Source organism: Malaya genurostris, chromosome 2 (genome assembly GCF_030247185.1).
Source record: "Malaya genurostris strain Urasoe2022 chromosome 2, Malgen_1.1, whole genome shotgun sequence".
Classification (NCBI taxonomy): domain Eukaryota; kingdom Metazoa; phylum Arthropoda; class Insecta; order Diptera; family Culicidae; genus Malaya; species Malaya genurostris.
Genome location: NC_080571.1, coordinates 345,680,326 through 345,695,794, shown reverse-complemented (window position 1 = coordinate 345,695,794; position 15,469 = coordinate 345,680,326). Strand labels below are relative to the sequence as shown.

At 35.5% G+C, this 15,469-nt stretch overlaps 1 protein-coding gene across 1 annotated transcript in view; it reads left to right on the top strand.

The window, feature by feature from the left end:
• The window catches only part of LOC131431965 (uncharacterized), a 115,169-nt gene that overhangs the window by 2,027 nt on the left and 97,673 nt on the right, over positions 1-15,469 (top strand). The gene's annotated exons all lie outside the window — the stretch shown is intronic.

The following is a 15,469-nucleotide window of genomic DNA, read 5'->3' as shown; positions in this document are numbered from 1 at the left end:
GTAAATTCAAACACATTGAAAATTGTTACTTACATCCAAACTGCAACGGACGGACGGGTTTTTTCGGTTATTTTTTGCCGAAAAAGTGCTCAATGAAAAAAAATGAAAAACAATATGAAGTTTGAATTCTTATTGCTGTTGAAAAACTGCATCATAAAAATTTCCGCTCGTTTCTGGTGATAGCAGTTTTGTTAATGCCAATATGCTTTGGGAACGATTTGGGATATTATTCCGATCAAATGAAGACGCTCAGACGCTCATGGAGATCTCACAATCTATATATTTAATCATTTTTGTTAATTTACAGTGTATCATTTCGCTAAGTATTTCGATTTTTGGAAATTTTTTTCTAGTTAGGCGCTCCAAAATTATCAACTTGCTTCATACGAATCGTAACAAACGTGATAATAAAAAAGAGGCGGGCAGTTAATGTCAGAGGTATAACTGGATGTCGTAAATATGAATAAAACTGTCTTGCTTTTTCCACACATCCGAATATCGATGATCGCACGTACTAGTACTAGCAATTGTAACGGGACAATTACAAGGCAAAATACACGAGATTAATTAAAAAAAACGTGATAAATCCACCTAGCAGTGAGATGATGCCTTTTTTTTATCAATCCGCATTTGTTTTTTGCATGAATATTCTTCGGTGTTTCAGTTTGTCCGTCGTTTTAAGTTTAGGATAATTGAAGGTACTTCCAGAACCGGTATCCAACTTTAAAGCTTCTCCGGATTTGGCTTTTTTTGAGAAAACGATTGAGCTTTGAGAAACGATTCGATATTGGAACCAGAATTCGAAATTCTGTGTAGCTGAAGTCAGACAAATTCACCTGAGTAGCTGTATAGTTTACATTTGTTTCAAAATGATTGGAAATCAATGTATACATCTTTGAGGAATCGTAGTGCGAATTAAATTTTTGGGTGCCTTCCGAAACGAAAACTGAATACAACCAAAAATGAAATAAGTTTATTAGGTTATCCAAATCTGCTAACCCGATAAACCTGATTAATTTATGTGAAATAGACATATCTCCGAAATCGGAAGTTGGATCTGACTAAAAATTAAGATGTTTTATAGAATCTTAAAACTTTTCATTTGAATCTTAGATCGGTTCAGCCATCTACGAGAAAAATAAGTTACACAGTTTTATTTCGTTTCACATATCAATCTGTAGTTCCGAAACCAGAGGTCAGAACCAAACATAATTCAGGAACCTTGTTTGGGCGACTTTTCATATGAATCTGAGTTTGTAGAAAACGGTTGAGTCATCTCCGAAAAAAATTGAGTGAAATTATTTGTCACACACGCATTTGCTGTTATGATCTTCCGGCATTTATTGCTGTAAAGTAGTTTAAATCAATACAATTATGGAATTGCTTTCAACTCGAAAATTCTGCCATTATCTGGTTTACATATGGCATATTCGAACGTTTATGTTAAGGAAAACGAACCGTGCGAAATTTTTTTCTTCGACAAACTTTTAGAACTATTTAAAATAATTTACTTTGTCAAATAAACAAAAAGTGTAGGTCGCACCGTTTCGGATATACAAAGCGTTTTTGTGGCAACCCCCTTAAAATCAATTTTTTATTCATAACTTGTTTCAAGTTATTTTTTTATGCAAGTTATTTTTTTGTTTGAAATAATTGAAAAAAATAAAAAATACCATATTTTTGTTAAAAGTAATGCATAGGCTTATTCTTTTCTGAAAAAGTTATACATCATTTTACCTATTTTTACCTAGGAAACCTTGTACCGAAGCGAAATATGCAACTTAATGCAGCAAACTTTTAGAATACTTTTAGGAATTTAGATTCCTAATCCAATTTATTTTATAAGAGTATCCTGAGTACTATTCGTGTGACTCATTTTCACTATGGCCGTACGGAGGGTGTCACGCGTCTGCTATTTCTGTAACTCACTTTTGCAGTGAGCGTAGAGATGAGCAATTCGTTCCTAAGCTATTCCAGTGAATCGAATCTTTAAAAAAAGCTGATAGCTCACACCTCTTTTTAAAAGAACCACAGTTCACCAGTTCACCGCACTGGTAAGCAGGGATGCCAGGTTCAGAGATTAATCTGTTTTTCACAGATTTTTAACCTTTTGCACAGATTTAAAAAATGGCACAGATTTTCACAGATTTCTGAAAATGCTCACAGATTTACACAGATTCTGTAATCGATCACAGATTTTTGAAATTGATCACAGTTTAGCACCAAAAATTACAGAGCGGTAGGAAATAGTGAGACTTTTTTTTGCTTACTAACATGATTCCGATCTGCTATTATGGAAACGGGGAAAAGTGAACAGATTTTTCACAGATAGGTTTTTAGATGGTCACAGATTTTTGGAAAAATGACCTGGCATCCCTGCTGGTAAGGTGAAAACAAGCAACGAGCTCAACGGATCTTCGGTTTTTGAAGAGCGTGTTATAAATGAGAAGAAATGTGTGCATGAGCTCTTGTCAGTTCTTCAAAATGTGCATCTATCCTTCTTTAACATATTGAATGAGCCATTGTCAATAAGAAATCTTACCTCTCACTCAGTAGGCTAAGGTACATTCAGGGATGCAACTTTTGCAGATATTCTCAAATGTGACATAATAATAATTCGCAGACAAGTTAGTTCGCATGGCATTGTTCTTTGTGCATCAATGATTTCGATCGTGCATATGAAAGAAAAACGACGCAAAAAACGGCACTTAAAACAAACCTTTAGTTCAATCTAAATGAGCTGATGAGCTGATACATTGAATCGATTCCCTTTAGCTCCGCTCACCGGTATGAGTTGTTTCGCACATCTCTAAGTGAGCGTCGCACGATCAAAATATCGTCTTAAAACTAGCAGTGAGATGATACCTTTTTTTATCAATACGCATGTGTTTTTGCATGGATATTCCTAGGTGTTTTAGTTCTCATGACATTATTTTAATTATCGTCGTTTTAAACGGCAAATTGAGATTTTAATCACTCATTACCCTGTAATGCCGAAACTGCAAAACATATCGAATTTCAATCTTAGCGTGTGACAATCGATTGAACATTCCATGAGATGTCGAAGTAAGTTCCACTTTAGAGTTTTTCGTCATTATTTATGGTACTTCCAGAGCCGGTATTCAGGAATTAGCATAGCCCAAAATGATTCGAATGGCCATAAATTATTACGCCAAACAATTTACATGAAATTTATAAACTCATCATCTGTAATTCCAGAATCGGATAAAATTCACCGATTTTGTATGGGACCTTAAGCCCTGTAATATTTGTTTTTGAAGTTCGATTTGGTCTTTTTTGAGAAAATGATTGAGCTTTGAGAATCGATTCGATACTGGAACCGGAATTCTAAAATCGGTGTAGCCGAAATCAGTTAAATTCATCTGAGGAGTGTGCAGACATCTTTGAGAAATTGTAGTGCGAATTAAAATTTGGGGGTACATTTCGAATCCAAAAACGGATACCGCTCATACTGAAACAAATTTATTTGGTAATCGACTATCCAAATCTGCAAACCCGATAAACCTGATTAATTTATGTGAAATGGACATTTTTATACTAATCACCCTGCATTTTCTAAACTAAAAGTCGGATCTGACTAAAAAGTACGAGGTTTTATAGGATTTTAAGACCTCTCATTTGAATCATAGATGATTCTTAGATTTCATTTGAATCTTAGATCGGTTCAGCCATCTACGAGAAAAATTAATTGCATTATTTTAATTTCGTTTCACATATCATCCTGTGGTTCCGCAATCAGAAGTCGGATCCAAACGCAATTCAGGAACCTTGTTTGGGAGTATACGACTTTTCATATGAATCTGAGTTTGTAGAAAACGGTTTAACCATCACCGAAAAAATTGAGTGAAATTATTTGTCACACACGCATTTGCTGATCTCGACGAACTGAGTCGTATGGTATATGGAAGTCATGTTCTTCCAGCATTTATTGCTGTAAATAGTTTACATCAATATAATTATGGAATTACTTCCAACTCGATAATGCTGGTATCATCTGGTTTACATATTCCATATTCGAAAGATTATGTTGCCAAAAATGAACCGTGCTAAAATTGGTCCGAGGTAAATTGTCATGAAAAAAGGATGCTGTACAGTCTTTTTGGTACTTAGAAACAATTATATGTAACAGTATAAAAAATCGTGTTTCATGTTGCCCCCAAGCATTGCTTTTTCATACAGCGCTCAAAATTCCTTCTACTGGAATAAAGCTTACACAAAAATATCGATATCTTCGTTAAAAATGGACGGATTTTAACAATCTATGGCTTGTTGGATAGGTATTACCGAGCGAAATCTAAGTCTGGAAACATATTCTGTTTTCAAGGTCAAATGTGACAGATACTGTCAAAAAACTGAAAATTTTGACATAAAACTTCGTATAACTCAAAAAGTAAACATCCGATCTCAAAACCATTCAATAGCGTTCTGGGTGACGGGGAGACCTTTCATTTGCGACTAGTTTGATCAAAATCGGTCCAGCCATCTCTGAGATCTCGACCTCTTAGTTGACAACACACATACAGACACACACACACATACACACACACAGACATTTGCTCAGTTCGTCGAGCTGAATCGATTGGTATATGACATTCGGCCCTCCGGGCCTCGGAAAATTTTTCGAAAGTTTGAGCGAATTCTATACCTATTTTTTATATATATAAAAAAAAGGTAAAAACGTGTTGCTTCGCGTTAACTCAATTTATTTACACGTTCAAAAATGAAATCTCTTCGTAAAGGTTTGTACTTTTGCAATACTTTTTCATATTTTGATTGGAAAACATTTTTCCACTTTTTTAATATGTGTTGAACTTTTGATAATTTTTCGGATTTTCAATATTTAAAACCCACTTTAAAAAGGCCTAAAAAATTGCATCGAGTTCCACTTAGATTTTTTATAATATTGTTAATTGACAAAAAATAAACAAAATAAAAATCCCAACAATTTGCTTAAGTTGCGCGTGCAAGTATGAGCTTGCTTGTTTTTGCGTGTTTACGCGCACTTTGTAGTAGATACTTAGGGAATAGAGGGAGATTCTACGTAGATAAATTTAAAAAACTGTTTTTAAAATTAAATGAATATATCTCAAAAAATATTTTTTTTACATTATTTATATCTTCAGAAAAATACTTCAATGTTTTTTCTTCAAAATGAGATAGAAAACAAATTTTTTTTTTGTGAAAAAATATTCATTGGTAATTGGTACTACCCCCTTAACAAAAATTAAGGTGCCACTTTCAAAAGAAGCGTAATATAATCTTCTAAAACTTCTTCAAAGACACGTTACCTCTTAAAAATCAACTAGTTGAAACTTAGTCTGTCGAGCGGAAATCAATTTTACTTAACTGTTTTTTATGCGCCTTCGATCAAAATCTGTTTATAAAGATATAAAAAATAAACAACAAAATAACCCTATGTTCAGAATGTTCAAAATTATTCCAAGTAGAGTGATTTTTCATAATTTTAAATTCATATATCATGAGAACTATAATATTATCACAATCGATGGTAAATCCCTATATTATTTTCTTCGTGTTTATGACAGTGCATAGAACAATACGTTTATAATGGTTTCGCGACGGAAAATAAACCTTTTTGCCTTTCTCATATAGAAAGGTTATGCAATCACTGTGAAAACCGACTTTTGAACCGAGGCCCGGAGGGCCGAGGGTCATATACCATTCGACTCAGTTCGTCGAGTACGCAAAATGTCTGTGTGTGTGTATGTGTGTGTGTGTGTGTGTGTGTGTGTGTGTGTGTGTGTGTGTGTGTGTGTGTGTGTGTGTGTGTGTGTGTGTGTGTGTGTGTGTGTGTGTGTGTGTGTGTGTGTGTGTGTGTGTATGTGCGTATGTGTGTATGTAACGTTTTTTTGCTCTAACTTTTCTCGGAGATGGCTGGACCGATTTTCACAAACTTAGATTCAAATGAAAGGTCTTGTGGTCCCATACAAAATTCCTGAATATTATTTGGATCCGACTTCCGGTTCGGGAGTTATGGGGTAAAATATGCAAAAAAAAATATGTGTTCTAACTTTTTTCATAGATGGCGCGACCGATTTTCACAAACTTAGATTCAAATGAAAGGTCTTATGGTCCCATACAAAATTCCTGAATATTGTTTCGATCCGACTTCCGGTTCCGGAATTATGGGGTAAAATGTGCAAAAAATTGTGAAAAAAGTGCACTAACTTTTCTCAGAGATGGCTGAATCGATTTCCACAAACTTAGATTCAAATGAAAGGTCTTGAGGTCCCATAGAAAATTCCTGAATATTATTTGGATCCGATTTCCGGTTCGGGAGTTATGGGGTAAAATGTGCACATAAAAGAAAATATGTGTTCTAACTTTTTTCATAGATGGCGCGACCGATTTTTAAAACTTAGATTCAAATTTAATGTCCTGTGGTCCCATGCGGTATTCCTGAATTTCATGCGGATCCGACTTCCGGATCCGGAAATATAGGGTAAAGTGTGTTAAAAATTGTATACCATCACTGAAAATAGGGAAAAACCTTAAAAAATTTTCTGAATCGACCTCAAATCTTTTCCAATTTGATGGTTTTTATCAGTAGACGGTCAAACAAACCGATTTCGGTTATTCTTTCAAGAATCGAAGAAAATTTTTTTTTTGCTTTCTCATATAGAAAGGTTATGCAACCACTGTGAAAACCGACTTTTGACGAGTGTCATATACCATGCGAATCAGTTCGTCGAGTACGCAAAATGTCTGTGTGTGTATGTGCGTATGTGTGTATGTAACGTTTTTTGCACAAACTTTTCTCGGGGATGGCTGAACCGATTTTCACAAACTTGGATTCAAATGAAAGGTCTTGTGGTCCCATACAAAATTCCTGCATATTATTCGGATCCGACTTCCGGTTCCAGAGTTATGGGGTAAAATGTGCAAAAAAAAATGAAAATATGTGTTCTAACTTTTCTCATAGATGGCGCGACCGATTTTCACAAACTTAGGTTCAAATGAAAGGTCCTGTGGTCCCATACGTAATTCCTGAATTTCATCAAGATCCGACATCCGGATCCGGAAATATAGGGTAAAGTGTGTTAAAAATTTTATACCATCACTGAAAAGAGCGAAAAACCGTAAAAAGTTTTCTAAATCGACCTCAAATCTTTTCCAATTGATAGTTTTTATCAGTAGACGGTCAAACAAATCTATTTCGGTTATTCTTTTAAGAATCGAAGTAAAATAAATTTGAAGAATACCACAGTATTATATATGACAGTATGATTGATATGAGAAAGGCATCATTACACCACTAGGTGGATTAAAACAGGTTTTTCAACTAGTAGCTGCTGTGATTAAAGATATGTTAGAATCAAGTAACGATAACTTACAAATGATAGTTAGTTCAATGTTTACGTTATAAAGAAACACCGCTGTCACCTTGTTTTAACCAGTATAACATGAAAAATCATGTTCGTGCTTTTGTTGCAACACAGTTGGGTTAAGTGGTATCAAAACTAGTTACGGGTTGCTACTATTGATGTCAAATATACTTATTTTCAACTAGTGGCTAGAAGCATTGTTGTGATTAAATATATGTTTCGATTAAGTAACGATAGCTTATAATTTATATTTAATTCAATATGACACAAAGATGTTATGATTGGAAACCTGAATAACTATTTTGTAAGTTATGTTGTCATGAAACAACGCTGTCACCATGTTTGAACCAGTATAACATAAAAAAACACATTCGTGCTCTTGTTGCAACCTAGTTTGGACTTTGTCGTATCAGAACTAGAACTTGGGTAGCGACCTCTCAAAAAGTGTACAAAAGCGAACGATTGCTATTGTAAATACATGCAAAAAAGTCACTGCATTCACTATTAGAGAGTTTGTTACCAACGAAATATAACTGTTTGCTCTCGTACGGTTTGTTGAGAAATATTCAAAATTTCTAAAGAACGAATGAAAGGTTCAGGAGAACTAGTTCTTTCGGTAGAACTATCAAATTCCAAACGGTTCTTTGAAATGAACTGTTTTGCCCATCACTCTTTTACAAAGTAAATTTTTGACAGGCGTCTTATAGCGAAAGCAGTATACGAACAAAATTCACCAGAGAAAAATGTTTACCAAAAAAAAAAACATTTTACGTTATTTTTGGAACTCTTAGAGAATGAATAAACATCATGTTTATTCAAATCCTGTGTAATACTGGCGCCATCTATCTTAAATACTGTTCAAATTTTTATCGTCGTTTTTTCTATCAGGCAAAGCTCTAGTGAAATTGGCGGTTTTGCCTACTTCGGCACAAAACCATTATCGTTAGCTTCGCGTTTTGCGTAATGGCCCAACGCCAAATCCCACCATAATAGAGTGACACCTTTGTGGACATCAGACGTTTCTGGTATTTTTTTTATATATTTGGCCGTTGATAATGCCGGTCGTTTTGCAAGGTTTGCTGAATTTGCCGCACCCACAGATTGCCTACCAGACCACACACCTGCTACCTGTGGAACTGGCCTGGATTTTCCACAAACGCACCCATGATTGTTTGTCGAAGAACTTCTTCCTTGGAAGTTATCTAGATAATTAGTTGACTAAAATTTAAAATTTGCCTATTTCTCGTACATTAAACCCAAATGGAACACGAAAAATTACTTCAATCATAAAAAATACTATTTCTTTCTATACAACCGTGTCCCAACATTAGTCTAACAACAAAAAGTTGAACATGGAATAATGTGTCTCAGGTTTGATCATTTAGCGATTTTCCATGCAATTCCAGTGGATCCCAATCAGTAGCGGACTAGTAAGAAGCATGGGTGGTCGGACAAATTCATTTCTAACTGACTTCCGCTCGTGACAGAAGTTTATTGCCAGGAGCTCCATCTGGAATGAAATTTACTGATATGCACACCTACGTTTTAGTTTCACTAATAGATTACTGATTATACCTATTAAATAGCTTGAAATTAAAATATCGTGTTACATCTAATGCAACGAAATGGATTGTATATAAACAGTGGAGAAAAACTAAATTTGCACTACCAATCAAAAGCATTAGAACCGTTTCTGGATTAACCATTAGTAGAATTTATTCAAGTGCTGCAACTTACTTTTGGCGGCTAGTGTTACATCCCTTTCGCCACTTAATTTCCATGGTGTCGTTTACAACAGCAATCATCGTTAACCTAATAAAATAATTATCTCCATATCATTGGAATGACAGCGCTTCTATGGTGCTTTGGCCTCTTTCAATCGCTTTGTCCATTGTTCGGTCAAGATTGATTCCACTGGCGATCCATCGTCCTCTCGCTTCCAGTGCTTGTGGCTTCCCGTAGTGTAAATTGGATTTCGATCGATCTGCACCCGTCAACCATCGCCGAGTAATTTCGAGCATATCGAGATATACGATGCTCATCCATCTCATCAGGTTGCGATCATTTCCAGCCACAATTATGGACCGGATCGGACCGGACCGACAGTAGCGGTTGAGGTCGTAATTTCGGTAGCCAACGTTCCACTCAGACCGCACGGGGTGGATGGTCGTTTAACAGCAGTTGGAGATGGGAAAAGGAAATATCACTGTTATGTTGGTCGATTAAAAATCACGCTTGCGAAGTGGACGCATAAAATGCAAATTGCCCACCGACTCCACGGAACGGATGCCCGAGATCCACAATAAATCGATGAAGTAATCTTCTTTGGTGCGAACTTATCGGAGAGCCAATCGCGGTGTTGGAGGCCTCCCGGTAGAGTCAATAAAAGCGGGTTCTTTTCCGCTCCATTATCAGGTTCATTTCAGGTTTGTTTGCTTTGCATACTCCAGAATAGTACTGCCATCGGAAGTTTGAGGGGATTGACTTGAGAGGTATTAACATATCTAGAGCATTGAGCTGTTCTGAATTTGTGTCTGCTGTTTATGTATTTGAAATTTATGTAAATCGTTCCGGAGATATGATCTCATAAGTTTACATTTTTAACGCACGCTTTAACGGAATGCAGGAACAAATGCGAATCGCTTCGGGATTCTGACAATCAGATTTTGACAGCACAATTAACAATTTTTTGGAAGTATGCGAAAATATCAAATGCAAACTAAACTTTGTACTTTGTTAGTGCAAATCTAAAGCCTTGTTTGGATTTGATTTTCCTTATATTCATTTCACCAGCCACCATCAAACCCAGGAATGTGGCTGGTGTATGTAAGTAGTAAAACCTTTTTGAGAAATCAATTCTTCAATCCGTAGACTACATATCAATGAAGACTCTTAAATGCCTACCGTTGTCATTAGGTGATATACCGAGTTTAGTATGACGAAAACGTTTATAATACAGCTTTACTAGGGGAATTATTTGAATTAACACTACAATTCGATCATTTAAAGGTTATTTCTAGTTCAGTGGTAAGTTACCAGAAAATTCACAGCCAAATTCGTAATTGTGACAAACTATTGGTGAAGTTGGCCATGACAAGACATACGTCAAAACTGACTGCAAATTGCAAAGTGCTACTGAAACAATTGAAGTGATATTCAAACTAATCTTAATAGCAAGAGCGTTGACTGCATGAGAATGCTTAGGGCATATTCAGTAATGTTCTAGTTCTAGATCCATAATTTATGTCAATTACAAAATTTAAATCTGAATTTTATAACAAGAAAAACTGGCAGCCCCATCAGTGTTTTACTCGTGTTTCAAATATACAAAAAAAAGAACGGCATCGTAGACCAGTTTTAAATTTGACAGAAGAACTGGTCAAATAAATAAAACTAGAACGGCTTGCTGGGGATACGTTTGTTCCAGTTTCTGCTCTATTATAGATCTTCCATATAGAACCTCTAGCTGCTGAATTCGTTCTTAACGTTGCCGATTCTCCGTGCTAAATAGTGGGTGGTTAATGTCAGAGACATATCTGGATGACGTGAATACGAATAAAACTAACACGTATCTTCACACTTCTGAATATCTAAAATCGTTCTCGTAAGTTGATATATTGTGTGAATTGTGCTAGGTTTAAATTCTTCACTTCCGGAATTGTAACGGTGCACCTACGACGACTTCCGAAACACTTATTCTTACACACAAATTAATAAGACAGGACAAAAGAAAGCAAAAAAATGTTCGTTTCCTGCGCAACGGTACGAATTACAATAATTTTAATGGAAATAATAACTGATATTAAAAGTCAACTGCGCAGGCTAGAATGAATGAGACGAATTTTTACATTTTAAACCTATTCAATTGGTAACGCGAAAATGCAATGTCGCTCTCTGCATCAAAACCGTCGATGAACATGGACTTAGCGAGGCACCTCTCGCCGAAGATAACGAAAATAATTTGTTGCTTATTAGTTACTAATTAGTTACGATGATTTTGAATTTGTTGCTCAATTTTTCTTTGAGTACTTCGTTAAGTTCATATGAAGTTAACGCAACACCACTTCTGAATAAGCTTCAAAACACATCGAAACACAGTGGATAATGTTTTGCTTATTAGTTACAATAGTTTTAAATTCGTTACTCATTTTTTTAAACCTTTTTTAAGCACTGCATTAAGCTCGTATAAAGTTAACGAAACACCCCTTCTGAATAAGCTTGCAAGAAAATCGAAACTCAGTGGATGATTTGTTTCTTATTAGTTGCTAATTATGGATCAGGGTCATGTCGCCAAAAGCCATTTCGCCGAAAGCCGTTTCGCCGAAAGTCATTTCGCCGAAAGGGTCATTTCGCCGAATGTCATTTCGCCGAATGGGCCACTTCGCCGAATATCATTTCGCCGAAAGGGTCATTTCGCCGATTCCTACAAATGTCTTAAAATCGTAATGGGAACCGATTTAAAATAAAGACAAATTAAAGACAATAACGTGACCCCGTTTTGTTGACCTACAATTGTACTTCTTGAATAAAGATTGATTCATGAACCTCAGAACGGAATTCCCAAAGAAACTTGTTGACTACTAATCATCAAAGCAATTCCATAGGTATCTACCAAGCAAATGTATGTGGTATTTTCCGTTTACTAAATAAAAAAATATTTAATGCGGCTTCGCCACATCGATTTGATTCGTGTGCTGTCCGACCTCGTTACCGCTCGTTCGGACGTAACTAAAGCAAAGAAACCTAGCTTTGAGTAGACCGGGCAAACGAGGCGGTTACAGGTTTGTATGCAAGAGGCCGCCGCTTCCGACGGCGGGTCGGCGGCCAACTCAGCCGGCGTCGCCTCGGCGGCTTTATGCCGCCGAGCCATCTTGGCTTCGGTTATGTGGCTGCGCCACATCAGTTATACAGGAGGCATAAAAAATAATTATGTATTCGAAATTTCCCTTTCGGCGAAATGACCCTTTCGGCGAAATTACCCTTTCGGCGAAACGACTTTCGACGAAATGTCCTATTCGGCGAAACGACTTTCGGCGAAATGGCATTCGGCGAAACGACTTTCGGCGAAATGGCATTCGGCGAAACGACTTTCGGCGAAATGGCTTTCGGCGCAATGGCCCGCTCCCGCTAATTATTTCAATATTTTCTGAGTACTTCCCTAAGTTCATATGAAGGTAACGAAGCTCCCGCTCCTAAAGGAGCTTGAAAACCAATCGAAACCTAGTGAATAATTTGTTGCTTATTAGTTGCTAATTAGTTACGGTAGTTTGTTGTTCAATTTACTTGTTAATTTTGTTATGCACTGCACAAAGTTCATATAAAGTTTACGAAGCATCCCTTCCAAATACACTTGAAAGAAAACCAAACCCCAATGGATAGTTTGTTGCTAATTAGTTCCGGTAATTTTGAAGTTGCTGTTCATTTTTTTTAATTTCCTTTGAGTACTTCGCTTGTGTACTCATATGAAGTTAACGAAGTACTCGAAAGAAAAATTGAGCAGCAAATTCAAAACCACCGTAACGTAATTACCAACAAATTCTAAAACAAATATTTGAAAAAATAAAACAATGAGCTACAAATTACAAAATAACGTAATTGATTAGTAATTAATGAGTAACAAATTATTCACTGGGTTTTGATTTGCTATCAAGCTAATTTAGGATTTAGCTTTTTAGCTTAGTTAACTGCATATGATCTTAGAGAAGCACTCGCAAAAATAAAAAATAAAAATAGTAACAAATAGTAACACTGGATTTCGATTTGTTCTCAAGCCTATTTAGACAGGGTACTTCGTTAAAACAATTGAGCAACAAATTAAAAATTATCGTAACAAATTAGCAACAAACTATACAATGGGTTTCGATTTGTTTTCAAGCTAATTGGCAACTAATAAATAAAAAATTATCCACTGAGTTTAGATTTGTTTTCGAGCTTATTTAGGAGGGGTGCTTCGTTAACTTCATATGAACTTAGCGAAGTACTCGAAAAATTAAGAACACAATTGAGCAACAAATTGAAAATGACCGTAACTAATTAGCAACTAATTTGCAACAAGCTATCCACTAGGTTTCGATTTGTTTTTAAGCTGACTTATTTGCAACTGATAAGTAACAAATTATCCACTGGGTTTCGATTTGTTTTCAAGTTTTTTTTCGGAAGGGCTGCTTTGTTAACTTCATATGAGCTTAGTGAAGTACTCAAAAAATAATATAATAAATGAGCAACAAATACAAAATTAACGTAACTAATTAACAACTTATCAGCAACTATCCACTGGATCGACAACGTTGTATTTTTGCTTTCAAGCTTATTTGGGAGAGGTGCTTCGTCAACTTCATATGAACTTCGCGAAGAACACCAAAAAAATGAGCAACAAATTAAAAGTTACCGTAACTAATTAGCAACAAACTATGCAATGGGTTTCGATTTGTTTTCAAGCTAATTGGCAACTAATAAACAACAAATTATCCACTGGGTTTAGATTTGTTGGTAAGCTTATTTAAGAGGGGTGCTTCGTTAACTTCATATGAACTTAGCGAAGTACTCGAAAAAAATAAGAACACAATTGAGCAACAAATTTAAAATGATCGTAACTAATTAGCAACTAATTTGCAACAAACTATCCGCTGGGTTTCGATTTGTTTTCCAGCTGACTTATTGGCAACTGATGAATAACAAATTATCCACTGGGTTTCAATTTGTGTTCAAGTTTTTTTGGAAGGGCAACTTTGTTAATTTCATATAAACTTAGTACTTTACGCAAAAGATAAAAAATAAATCATCAACAAATTCAAAATTACCGTAACTAATTGGCAACTAATTAGCGACGTACTTTCCACTGAATTTCGATTTGTTTTCTAGCTTATTTGGAGGTACCAAAACCCCTAAATTAAGTAAATCTGTCTATTTTATTAGCCCTAGTACTGAACAGTTTGGTGAAGAAACTGAACTTTGAAAGAATCTGCAGCTCGTTGTTAGTGTTCAAAACAATTATATTGTCACTAAAAAAATATTCGAAGGTTAATCATCGAAACAACGATCCAGCCACGATAATAAATAACAAGTGATTACAATTTTACTCAGGAATGATTCTTTTTACAGAACCGAACTTTGTATTTTCGGGGAAAAAAACTGCCAAATGAATGGAGACGAGTCCATAGTAAAATATTTGATCAACTATGCAATATTCTTCCGCATTTGCAAATGATGGACACTATGCTGCCCTAAACGATCCCTCTTCTAAAAAGGCGGGAGGGTAATGTCAGAAACATAACTAGATGACTTGAATACGAATAAAACTGACGTGCTTTTTCCACACTTCCGAATATCGACAATTGTACGTACTAGTTGAGTGATTGTGTGAATTTCGCAAACTTTCAATGCTTCACTTGCAGAATTCTAACGGTATTAGACGGAACAGACAAAGCAAAAAATTGGAGTTGTGCAGGGCACAAGACCAATTGTGATGACATTAGAAATGCAATGTTCAAATTTATTCATAAATTCACCAGAAATCGTTTGTGGTCATCTAGGATTCCTAAATATAAGTTAAAAATTATAATAACATTAATTTCAATAGCTCACTTGTTAAACCCGTCTCGAAAATACAAATTATATAGCGATTTGAAAGAATATCCACAAACCGAAAGCCGCCATCTTGGATTTGAAGAATTCTAAAACTATAAATTATTGATATTCACTCGCCATGAGTGGACAAAAGTTATCTATAGTTTCTCCAAAAATTCATGAAAAATAGTAAATGGTTTTTCACCAACAATGTTTTCACACTATTAAAACGAAATGAAACAATAATTTTATATCGTTTATTCTGACCCGCCTTTAACCTAATGATTTTTCTGAGGTCATTCACTAAGAATATTTTCTTCACGTTTCGGAATTTGTGTAGGATTACAAACTTGTTCGAAATAGAAAAATTGCATTTCCGGTTTCATGGAGCTTGATTTTTCACAATACCCGGAAGCAATTGTCATGAATACACTCAGCAACAGTTTGTGAAGTTTTCACCTGTGTTTAAAAAAGAATCTTTTTTGGTTATTTGTTGGTCCTAAACATTTATTTCCCGTTAATTGCCACCGTTTCGA